Below are 12,828 nucleotides of genomic sequence, written 5' to 3' on the forward strand. Positions count from 1 at the left end.
CTGAAAAACTACGACGAGTCTGCCGTGTTTTTCGACAGCTACGGACTTCCCCCCATCGAAGCAAACCTTCGAAGGACTTTACCTGTAGTGAACGAGTATAACGACAAGTGTATTCAATCGCCTTTTTCGCCTTACTGCGGGCTTTTTTGTATCTACGTAGCCACGCGCATGTCGAAACGCTACAGCTTGAAAAATTGTGCATCCACGTTTTCCTGTAACCTCGAAGAGAATGACGAAACAATAAAACGTCTCCTCGTGAGCGAACTCGTTTCGTAAAAATAGACTATTTATTTTTTCACGACATACACAACACCCTTGCGAGAAGATCTTCCAACGTGCTGGCCCGACGCTCGTCGTCGCCGGTCTGCACCGTGACGTCGAGGGATGTGTGGAGAAGCCAGTAGCGACGGACGATAGGTCGGTTGAAACCCGCGTTGATGAGACACGGGTCGACTGTCTCTCCTCGTCTAAACTTTTCCAACAGCTCGAGCTTGTAATCTACGAAACGCTTCATTTTCTTTGCAATCTTCCCACTGACGGTGAACAGACGTAAGGGTATCGTCTTGAGAATCGAGCGAAAGTCTCCCTCGCAGCTATCGCCGTGAATATAATCGCGTAATCGCAGCAAGTCCCGATACATTCGCGTTTGCACAAAGGTTGCAAACCTCTGCTCGGGCGTCATCATAACTGAGACGGAATGAGAGTAGACAACCTTTTTTATTTCTCGTGAGAGGTTACACATGAATTACGCTCCAGCTTTGGTTTCGTAGCCGGGAAGGCAGCCCAAATACGGACGAAGGCTCGAGTCTAACCAATGGCTGGGGTTTCTCGACCAGAGTCCACCGCAACGACAGGTGGTCAACTGATCGCCGATCCGCAAAAAGAAGGTCTTCGGAGGAGGCTTGAAGGTTAGGACCAGGGGTAAATCTCCCGTCAGTAGCCATTCGTAATCTGCAACGAAAAGAGCGTGAGAAACGCGTGTTTTTTTGTGTTTTTTTTAATCTCAAACACACACACGTACAATCTTCTTCAGTCACAGAGTGACACTGATGGTCCATCTTCTCCAACTTCCTTCAATAGTCGAAGTCCTTCGCAACGTACGTCGAACGGTACCGTCCGACAGCCGAGAAACGGGCGAATCAATCGGTCCGTCCAATGCTTTTGCTCTGAAAAAATGTGAACGATTATAGAACGTATTTAAAAAAAATAACGAGGAAGCGTACCTTTGGACCACAATCCACCGCAATTGGTGCAGAAGAAGCGGGCGCTACCAATCTCCCGAAATATGTGAGGCGGAAAAAAACCGACTTCACGCGCAGCAACAGTGTTGTACACTGGAAACGAAACTCTTCAAACATTTCGACGATGATGACGTCATGGGTATTACTTACGAGGATCTACCAAGCTGATCATGATGGCACGAGAATGACGACCGAACGTTCGCTTCGACATTTATAGTAAAGCTTTGCCTCTCACTCTCCATGACGTCATTGAAACATGTTAAGACGTGGAGATTGGACATGTTAAGACGTGTTTGAACATGTTTGGACGTGTTCAGACACGGGCGGCGAACCGTCGAAGTCGCCCGTGGACACACTCCTTCCTCTCACCCTCTCTATGACGTCATTGAACGTGTCTGAACATGTTTGGACGTGTTTGAACATGTTGTGACGTCACTGAACATGTCTGAACATGTTTGGTCGTGTTTGAACATGTTGTGACTTGTGTAGACACGAACCCCGCAATACGAAAAACGTCACGCAGTACAAATTAGACTGGTGGTTAGTGTGTCGCGCCCAGTGTAGAAGGATCCTGGGTTCGAATCCCACACTCGGTCTTCTCGTCGTCATATACAAGTCGGCCCAGAGTGTTAGCTAGAAATTAGTGTAATGTTTTATTCAACGTCGATGGTGTCATTGTCATATGCGACATCGCAAAAAGGCGCGAAAGACGGAAGGCGGGGTGGTCAAAGTGCAGACGACACCGTCGCAATGCGAGGAGGAGGACAGCGGTGTAGCGACTATAAAAGGTGCGCTGGTTCTACGACGATTGATCGAAAGCCCACGAGGGGCATCCATCCACGACGCGAGGCGTTTCGTGGAGCAAAATGTAAGTTGACCGTCTCTGCTGTGAGAGTGTATTCTATGTATGACATTGTTTTTCAGGAACCAATAGCCGCTGTCTCCGCATGACACTGAACACACACAGGGACTCATCCCATCCTCTCTCATCATCAATCTCAAGCGTTCCTCAACTGAAGGGAAAAGTGAGCATTGTTTCGTGAGGGGGAATCTCGTACTGATTTTGTTTGACCACAGTGCCGCGCTGTCTCGTATGTCAGTACGACCCCATTGATGCCATGCTCGTGGCCGTAGAAAGAGAGCACGAGGCTAGAATAGAGAATCTCGGTAACAGCCCAGTCGTCCTTTCAGATGACGACGACGACGACAGAGTCAGTAGTCCTCCTTTCGTAGTACCTGAAACGGACGACGACGACGAACCCCTAAATGGGCACGACAATGGGGTCCAGGGTCGTAGAATCGTTGAATTGCGAGAACACGTCGTAGAGAATCATCCCTCCGTCACGGAGAGACGATTCCTTCCTCTTTTTGTCACAGACGAGGCATTCGACGGAACGGCTACTAGGTACACGCTTCTCTGCTCCCCGCACGACGACAACGTCGACGATTTGCGACTCTATCTACCGAGCATAGCTCCAGTAATCGCGCGCGTCCTCGAAGCTTCTCCCATGCCTTTCAAATTTTGTCTGTGCTCGAAGGCGCTCATGGTTAAGGACGGAGCCGACGGGTTGACTTCTCATCTCCTTCACGTGAACCTTCACATGAGAGTGGTTCATAACCGTCAAGAAATCGAAGGCGCGATAAATGCTGCTATCGCAGAATCCTCGCAACACGTTGAAAACTATGCGAGAGAAGGGTCTGGTTTCACCTCGAACGACGTCCAATGTGTCGACTTAAAACTAACGCGCTTAAAACCGAAGCGGATTGGGTACACGATCGAGCTTCCCGAGCTGCTAAAAAGAAAACGAAAGACTCTCACAAACGTCGAACATCCACCGAATCACGAAAACGAGTGTTTCAAGTATAGCGTGCTGGCACTCTTGCATCCGTTAAAGAGGAATGCAAACCATTATGTCAGATATCACAAATATATGAATCCGCGGAACCCGGAGACGCGCGTGACGTACTGGCCCCCCTGCTTCCCAGTCACTTTCGAAGACATTACCCTGTGGGAGAGAAAAAACAAAATCTCCGTGTACATCTACGTGTTCGACGAGCAGACGAGTTCGATATCTACCGGACGGCTTCCCTGTATGCTCTATAAGGATAAAGTCTATCTGCTCGAGGTTAGGGAGCATTTCTATGGCATTAAAAAATTTAGCACTTTCATGGGACGTGGTGACTATTTTTATAGTGAGAAGTGTACGAGCGGCTATGGGACAAGACAGGCGTTGGAGCAGCACGAACGTCTGTGTCGAGACGTAGACGAAGTGATCCTCGAAATGCCAAAAGCGGGGGAGAGTGTCTCCTTCAACAAGATACAGTACATGCATCCCTACCCCTATTTCGCGGTGTTAGACACGGAGAGCGTCTTGGAAAAGGATGCACTTGTTAAGGACGCTGTGAGTGTGCACAGGATGAGTTCGTACAGCATCGTTGTAGTGCGGAGTTGTGACGGGAAAATAATGGGCGTAGATGGCTATTTGGGACCCAACGCGGCAGAAAAATGCTTGTTCGCGCTCAAGGGATTTAGCGAACAAATCCATAGGCTGAACCGTCTTCCCTCACCGTTGGTCATGAGTGTGGAAGACCACTTTCGGCACGCCAGCGCTACGCACTGCGAATTTTGTGGAATCGAATTTAACCGACACACACGGAAAGTGTCGCATCACGACCACACCCACTTCGTAGAGCCCGGTTCTTCGAATTTTGTCGCGACGCTGTGTGATACGTGTAACCTTACGTGTCGTAATACAAAAGAACTCGTCGTGTGCGTGCACAACCTGCAATACGATTTGAGCTCCCTTCTCCGATACATGCACGTTCTAAATATGGGTGAACCGTGGATCTTAGCTTCGAGTTCGGAAAAGATAAGAGGGTTCAATATTGGAGATCTCTATTTCCGCGATACCACGCAGTTTTCAACATCTCCTTGTCGAACCTGGTGGAAACTCTGCTCGCCAGCGGAGGCGAGAGCGCGTTTCATTGTACCCGTCAAATGTTTGGTGACCGTCTCCGACGCCTCCTGAGGAAGGGCATTTACCCGTACACCTTCGTCGACAGTTTCGAAGCGTACAATTTGCCCGCGCTACCGCCAAAGGAAGCTTTCAAAAGCGACCTGAACGACCAAGATATCACGGACGAGGACTATCAGTACACCCTCGAGATTTTCGAATTGTTCGAATGTAAGGACCTGGGCGATTACACGCGTCTCTACGTTACGCTCGACACTTGTGTAGCTGTGTGACGTCGTGCTATATTTCAGGAGAATTGCGCAAGAAACGAATAGGATAGATATCTTACGCACCGTGTCCCTTGCCAGTTACGAGTGGAGCAGCGCTCTGAAATTCACTAAAGTCAAGCTCCAGCTCATAAGTGATCAGGAGATGTACGAAACGATCGAGAAAGGAATCAGGGGAGGCATTTGTAACAGCTTCCATAGATACTGTCGGGCTAATCACGAGGAGTGCGACGATTACGATCCACAGCAAGAAAATACTTTTATCCAGTACCTCGACGTGAATAGTTTGTACCCGTACGCGATGACTTTCCATCTCCCGACAGGTGGTTTTGAGTGGGTCGATCCTTCGAGGTGGAGCGAGATCGATTTTCTCAACATTCCTCACGATTCGGAAGTGGGTTACGTCTACGTGGTAGACTTGACATATCCCGAAGAACTGCACGCACTCACCAGGGATTTTCCCCTGGCACCCGAACACAGGTGTGTGAACGAGAACGAACTCTCCCCCTACCAGCGACACTTGAAAGACGCGTTGGCGCTGAACGCCCCTCCCACAAAGAAACTCTTGCTGACGTGCTACGATAAAGAACGCTACGTCGTTCATTATGCATTGCTCGCACTGTATGTGAGGTTGGGCATGAAAATAAAGCGTGTTCACAGCATTCTTTCGTTCCGCCAAGACAATTTTTTGCGAGCCTTCGTGCACAGAAACGTCACGTTGAGGAATGCCGCCACCACGAAATTCGAGCGACTTTTGTACAAAACCATGTCCAACAGTACGTTCGGTACGTCGATACAAAATGTGAGACGCATGAAAAGGTACGCTATAGCCTACGACAAAGAAAGTGCGCTCCGAAAAACTAGCTCCGTCAGCAGTCAGCATTTTCACATTCTGAGTGAGAAGTGCATCTTATACGAGATGCAGAATAGGAGGGTCAAATGCACGCACCCCCTGTACGTGGGCTTTGCCATTCTTGAGATATCCAAAGTCCGAATGTACAGCTTCATCTACGAGTCTCTCTTTTCTCGCTTGACGTGTCCAGTGCAATTGATCTATAGCGATACGGACAGCATAATTTTTTCTCTCACGTGTGAAAGCCTGGAAGAACAGCTCATGAAGATTGAGAATGAGTTAGATCTGTCTTCCTATCCACCGGACCACCCACTTTTGAACGACGAGCACGCGAACCAGATGGGGTACTTCAAAGACGAGACGGGAGGTAGTGTTATTCAGGAAGTCGTAGCCATCCGAGCGAAAATGTACAGCATTCTCTTGGCTGGGTCACACAAAGAGATCGCGAGAGCGAAAGGAGTTAAGAAAGACGTGGTGAGGAAACATTTATTGCACGAAGTGTACCGAGATTCTCTGTTCAATGAAAAGACAGTCTCTCAGAAGCAGTGCACCATCCAGAGTATAAAGCAAACAATGTACACCATGTCGAGACTCAAGAAGAGCTTGGTCCCCTACGACGACAAGCGCTATCTCGTGGATGCCGTACACTCCTTCCCTTATGGAAGCTGCGAATACGGTAAGCTTTCCTAGTGTTTTGACGGATTACGATAGTGCTCTCTCTTTGTGCAGCATCGGAAAACCCGGAAGAGAGCCCGAGAGCGTCGTCGTCAGGGATCGAGTAACCGCGGAACAAAGAGCTGCACGCGCATGTAATCGAGAATAAAAGTTGTAGTCGAGATATGCTTCTCTCTCTCTCTCTCTCGCAGACAGGAGAAGCAGGGGTCATCGTGGCAGTGTGGTAGCGGAATGGGTGTACGAAAAGAATGACCATACCGTCATCGTGCTGGTACCGCGACCCGCGCAATGACGGCGCTGCGATGAAGATTCCCCTTTTCTGGCACGTCTGATCATCTCGTTCTGTTCGTTAGATCAGACAAGTCAGGGAGGGTGCAGGCATCTATCGTCCAACTCCTTTGTTTGTATTCAATAAACATGTTTCAGTGAAAGAAAAGACAGAGTCTCGTCAACGTTATTCGGACTGTTTAATGCGTTGCATGTCAATAACTAAGCGGTATTTCAATAAATCAATGACAAAGTTGGCGATGTAGACTGCTTGCAAATGTCGCTGCTTCCGCAGGGCGTGCTTAATAGGAGCGATGGCACGAGGGAGAAGGTCCACGATGTCTGCAGCGATGTAGTTGAATTCTGAGTTGGCCAGACTCACAAATTCGCTCATCAGTCCCAGGGGTCCGTCAGGAACCGTTATGCAGACGGTCTTGTAACGGGCGTAGGTCCGACGCACCATCTCCTGCAGCGGCCCCGGCGAGATCTCTCCTATATTGCCAAAGCCTACCATGTCCATCACGTAGCGAAAAGCAGTGATGACGAGCTCGTTGCGGGGACTTTCGCTGCTGAAACATTCCTTTTCCACTTCTTCCCAAGAAGCATGGGTGCGGGAACAATTTTGTAACGAGTGGTAGCTGAACATCTTCACGTAGTGATGACGCGAGCGCGGTGCGCGCTGCCTTTATACAGATAAACGCGCGCGCAAAGAAACGAGAGTGAAACCGAAACTCAGAAGCCACCCACCGCCGCTAGGAGCGGAGAGCCGAAACCGAAAACACCCGCGGGCTGCGCAGAGGGAGCTAGGAGCGCGCGCATGCGCGGTCGGGTGGAGCAGAGGGCGCTAGGAGCGCGCGCGCATGCGTAGCTGCCGCGGCGCGTCGCCTCAGTCAGTCCAGCTCTGGCTCTCGTGGGGAGAAGACGTACGGCCGGACGCTCCGTCGTCACTTGATCCCTGGCTGTCGACGAGAGTGGACGCTCCGTCGCAGCGGGGAAAAAGGTGAGTGATTTACCGATGTTTGCGCGTTGTTTTACCGTGCTCGTGTTAAGCCTTTTCTCGCCGTACGCGAATGTTTAAACTTGTTTAGCATTGTTCAAGCCTGTTGACGCACCTTTACCACCGTGTGGCTAGTGGTTCCCGCCATGTGTTAGCCGCGTAGTGTTGTGACGCTGTGGTTAGGCCTTGTCGATTGCCTTAAGCCTTTTCCCCCGATGTGTAGTGTTTTCTCCGTGCTGTTTAGCAGTAGCGGTTAGGCCTTTTCCCCGCGCTCTGGCATGGTTAGACTTGTCGAGCAGTGTTGCCATTTTTACGTGTCGCTAGTACTTTCTTGTTCTCTGTGTTTCTCGTATAGAGCTACGATGCTGGCGCCATCTGGTGTGATGCCTTGGAACTAGCGTGCCACCTGCCTCTGCAACCGTCGTGCTCCAGTCGCCCGCACCGGCGTGATTTCTTCAAGATGGCTTCGTTGATTTTCAAATAAATCATTTCCCACTGTCTGCTTCCTTTCTATCTAGTTTTTTATTTCCTACAACCCGAGTTTTACATAGAAAATCCACGACAAGTATTGCACTGAGTCAGATATTGCCAAATTTAAAAATTTAAATTAAAAAAAAATTAAAGTAATTTTAAAATAATTTAAAGTAAAAAGTGCAATACTTGCCGTGGATTTTCTGTGTAAATCTTTGGTTGTTACATTACTACTGCTAGCAATGCATGCAAAAAAGCGCTCGAGTGCTCGCACATATATTGAAGACAGCACTACCTGTGTAGTGTAACGTGTTCTTTCAAGGCTATTATGCACTCAAACTGTATTTGCGTCGGGTAAAATGCAAGTGTGCTCGATTGAACGTCGGAAGAGCGATCAAGCAACCTGCATCCAGTGCTCGTTTTGGGCAAAAAAAAACTTCATAATGGTCAACTAAATATACAGAATGGACGCCTGTTTATTCCTTGATGAAGAGTGACTCACCTGTACAAATTTAGGCCCTGTAACCTTGTCAGTACGGTTGGTACGACCGTAATTGCAAGAAGTTGCCATGATCGCTGCGGCGACTGTTGTGGGTACAGTAAGATGGCGGCCGGTTTCTTCACGCTCGCGCTCCCTATTCGCGATCCAGCCTTTTACAATCGAGATCAGTGGTTGCTCCCCTCGCGGTACGCGATGACGACGACGACGCTTGAGTTAACTGGTGCTGGTGGCTCCATTGTGTGAAACATTGTACCGAACCAGAAAAGCTCGCTTTGCCCCAATGATGTAAATCAAACTGTTATGAAGAATAGATACCAATAACATAAACTACAAACGACAGGCATATGTTATAATCATACGCCTATTTTACACCTGGCGAGTGTCCCATATTTTTCAGAAAAAGATCCAAGAGGGAAACCCCCAAAACATGTGTATTTGCATCAAAAAATAGGAAGGCCTACATCAGGGACCGGCTTCCTGTGTCACCTCAAACATACTTCAAATCAGAGCGTCGAACGGAACCGAAAACCGGAATTAACCGTAATTTTGAGCTGGAACTCAACCGGAACTGAACCGTAATTACTAGCGCTATCGTGGAGCTGAACCGGAACCGAACCGATATAAAAACTTATCTAACTTATCTAACTTACATTAGCAACAGGTTCGGTTCGGGTTTATGTATTGGGGGGGGGGGGGTGATGCGGGGATTCTAGCAGTCTGCCAGCCTAGATTGGCGGCACGTTGCGTGCGGAGGGGAGGAAAGTGGGTCCTGTTGGTCGAAAAACAGAAATAAATGCATCAACAAACGTAACTAGGGTATCTTGCATCATTTTTAGTGGCTTCCTATAATTTTGTAGCATATTAGAACCTCGAACCGGTTCCGAACCGCTTTACAGCCTCTGAACCGGTTAATCGAGGCGATATATCTGGACTCCGGAGCTGAGCCAAAATAGAAACTTTATGGCCGCTGCCGAAACCGAAATAAAGCGAAAAAAAAAACACGTTTCGGTTCGACGCTCTGCTTCAAACACACCCTGAATACTGACTCTCGGAGAGGGACTAAGCCTTCGTCTCTGCGCCCCCCCCCTCCCCTAGCGGCGTGCGGTGATGACGATGTTTGAGCTTCCAAGAGTGAAATAGCATTGTTGATCATAGTCATATGAGGGGTGTTCAATCTGTAATGTGCGAGAGTATGAACCAGCGTCGAGAGAGCATATTTAAAAACTAAGCTCATGGTTTTGAAACAACTTCTGAGTTAAGCGGCATGAAAGTCGACATAGGCTAAATATAAAGAGGGTAGAATGCCGAAACCACCACATAATAGGGTGGCGATGCCATAAAAACTGACGCAGTCTGACAAAATACTGCGACGCATCGTCGCCGTGTCAGTGGGCTGGATGAAGATACAAACAGTACGCACAAAATTCAATGAAAGGACGCAGACAATAAGTTAGGTGTAATTGACATGTTACAAAAATGAAAACGACGGAGAGAAGTTTGCCGTCGTCTCGTACTCGTAAAAAATACCTATATACGACATTCTATTGCGGACGTTTCAAACACACTATTGCATTCTTGTTGTCGATATCGAGGGAAAAATATACTTCCGAAATGCCGCTTTCAGCATGAACATACCTGGTGTCTCACTCTCTGATGCATAGTGCGCAAACAGGCGGCGTTATTCGAAGGTTTGCTTTGCACTGACCATTCTTGAGACATTGGCAAAGTATTGAGCAGTGAGTGACTCGTCTGCCTACGCTCATTCCTACTCCTAAGTTCCACATAGGCGGCTTTCGGAACCTCGGGCGGGGGGTGGTCTCGACATGACACACGAAAGCCCCCCGACTTCCAGGGTTAATAAATAATGAGTGTGTGTGTGGGGGGGGGGGTCAAGTGTGATGACCTCAAAATGTGCATTTTGTTTTATCCCGCTCAAGGAGCTTCTTTTTTATCTTTAAAACAAATAAGTACTTGGAGGGCGCATTTACGAAAGTCTCTACCAACCTTTCTGCGACGGAAAGAAAGGAAAGAAAACAAGAGCTGCAAGAGCACTCATGCGAGCGAGTTGGTTTGGATCAAACGTAGCCATGGTGCGGAAAGAAGACAGCACGCTACGCAGACAACCGCTTTTTGTGCTTTACGCCTCCTCGCGCTCCACAATGCCAGTTAGCGCACACACATATTACCGGGTGTGTGCTCCATATGGTCGTAGAGTCACGATATTCGCTGTGCCAATGCCAGTGTGCAACCTGCCATCTTTGGAAGTTTTTCTGTGCAGAATTATTCGGCAAGACGCAGGGAGACTTTGCACCACGGTCTGTATATGACCCAACTTTCTGTAACTCACCTTAACATGCAATTCTTATCCCGACAAAACAGTGACGTTAACTGAACAAATTCCGGTATTGCTTTCGTAGAAACAATGATGATAAAGCTGAAGTGAAATAGAAACGGAATGCTTGTGATAAAAAAAAAATCAGGGCATAATTTGCATGGCGAGCAGAGCCGCATTCCATAAGGCGCTTCCCTAACTCCACCGCTATCAAGGGAGCTCCAGTCACGAAAAGCTACTGCTCATCCACAGCGCATGCGCAGACTTGTAGATCATTTCCTTTCCCATGATTCATCCGCAATGTCACAGGTAGGCTCGTCAGCTATCGATGTTGGTGAAATAGCGCGAATAAAAGTAAATAGATAACAGAAGCCACATGAAAGAGTCTCCTGCATCCACATGCTTGCCTGTAAGCGGACAAATGTTATCAGTTCCTAGTGCCCTTTCCTGTTCCCGTAAATCCTACGTTGACACAACGGACTGTTTGGCGAATGCATGGAGTGCGACCTGGTGAGAAGCTCATAAACAACAACTTTCTGTGTATGGTACGTGAGAGCAACAGTACATCACAGTTCTCCTTCCCTTTGCACAGCAACTCATATACGGACAACCTGAGAGGGGTAGTAGAAGGGAGAGGGATAGTGTGCACGCATCGCGGAACAGCTACCTTCCTTCGTGTTTCTTCCCTTTCACTGGCAGATGCCCAACCCGCTCAACCAAGTTCATGATTGGTTCAGAGACGTCAGGCAACAGAGGTTCAGGATATTCTAAATGTGCGTAGACGTTCAATCAGCTGCTCAACGCTTATGTCAAAGAGTGGACACTAGACCTAAAGGGGGATTTCGGAACCAAATGGATTTTAAGCTTGCGGCATCCCCACAATAACGTACACGAAAATAATTGTAACAGTTGTAAAATATGTTAATTGAAAACGAAGGTGGAGTCATAAAAAACGACTGTCGAAATTTGAAAAACTGTGGCTCCCACCGATCGTCGATGGATAAAGGTTCGTGTGGATTATCGATCAGCAGTCTGGGGGGGGGGGAGAAAGGGTTCATCAGGGTGAACAAAAGTGTGAACGGACCCTTCTTGCAAACGTCCTGTTCACCCACAATTGGCATGAACCTTTCAAAACACTATACCTAACTCTTTAAATACGTGCCAATGGCCAGTGTTGTGCCCAGCAGAAGAACAGGCTCTGTTCGACATATCGGTGGCTCTCGTCCTCGGGCAGTTCCCTTCATACAATACAACCTCTTCCTCAACGAAGACGGCAACGTGCTCTTGCAAATACTGACGTATCCGTGGAGCTTTCAACAGAGTCACTTCTCCAAGTGGATAACTATTACCCAGTGGTACTTCTATCCTGTACCTACCACATCCCACGCCGACCTGGCAATACTTCATTTAACAGACTTAGTTTAAGTACCCAGATGAAACGAAACGCTGTGCGGATCGCAACGACTAAGATCGGACGAGGGGGAATAGCGACACTGCCGTGGTACCAGTACTTACTGACAAAAAAAAAAAAAACATGAGGTGGGGAGACGGGCTCGACACGTGATAGGGAGCGCCAAACCTCAGGGAGAACCAAAGATCAGTGAGAACAGGAACACTGCGCTAGTCCTCAGCCATGAGGGCGACGAGAGTACACAACTATTAACAACAACAACTTTATTTTGGAATGGAAAGAGGGGAAGTTCATCGCCACAGGCGATACTCTACACCATTGCTGGTGGAGAGGTGGGGAATAAAATAATGAGCCCCTTCACAATAACGATCGAAGTCCGATTGTGTCCAGAAATGTAAAAAGAGCTTTGAGCGCAGGTCGTTGCTGGGCTGGATTGGGCCAGGGATCAAGCCATTTCGATAGGGAGAAGGGGCGAGAGTCCGACTGACTAGGAGATTCGGAGAGTGCGGTTCGGGAAGGTAGCGGGGACAATGAAGAAGAATGTGTTCCAGATCAAGAGCACCACAGTGGCGGCAAGTGGGAGAGTCAACTTGTCTCAAGCGGTAAAGCCACTGAGCTGTAAAGGCCACATCGAGTCGCATACGAACGTCGTCGCTAACAGGAACGCAAAAGGGCGCCGGACACGACGGGGTAGCATTAAGGAAGAGAAAAACACTCTTCGCCCGATTAATGCGCGCATTTCGTACGTTTCCATAGGCATCTGTAGCACCTAAGACGGCGGCAACAGAAGCTTCATCGCTAAGTATTAGATAAAATGGTTAAAAAGCAAGCGAGCTGG

Source organism: Ornithodoros turicata, unplaced genomic scaffold (assembly GCF_037126465.1).
Source record: "Ornithodoros turicata isolate Travis unplaced genomic scaffold, ASM3712646v1 ctg00001315.1, whole genome shotgun sequence".
Classification (NCBI taxonomy): Eukaryota; Metazoa; Arthropoda; class Arachnida; order Ixodida; family Argasidae; genus Ornithodoros; species Ornithodoros turicata.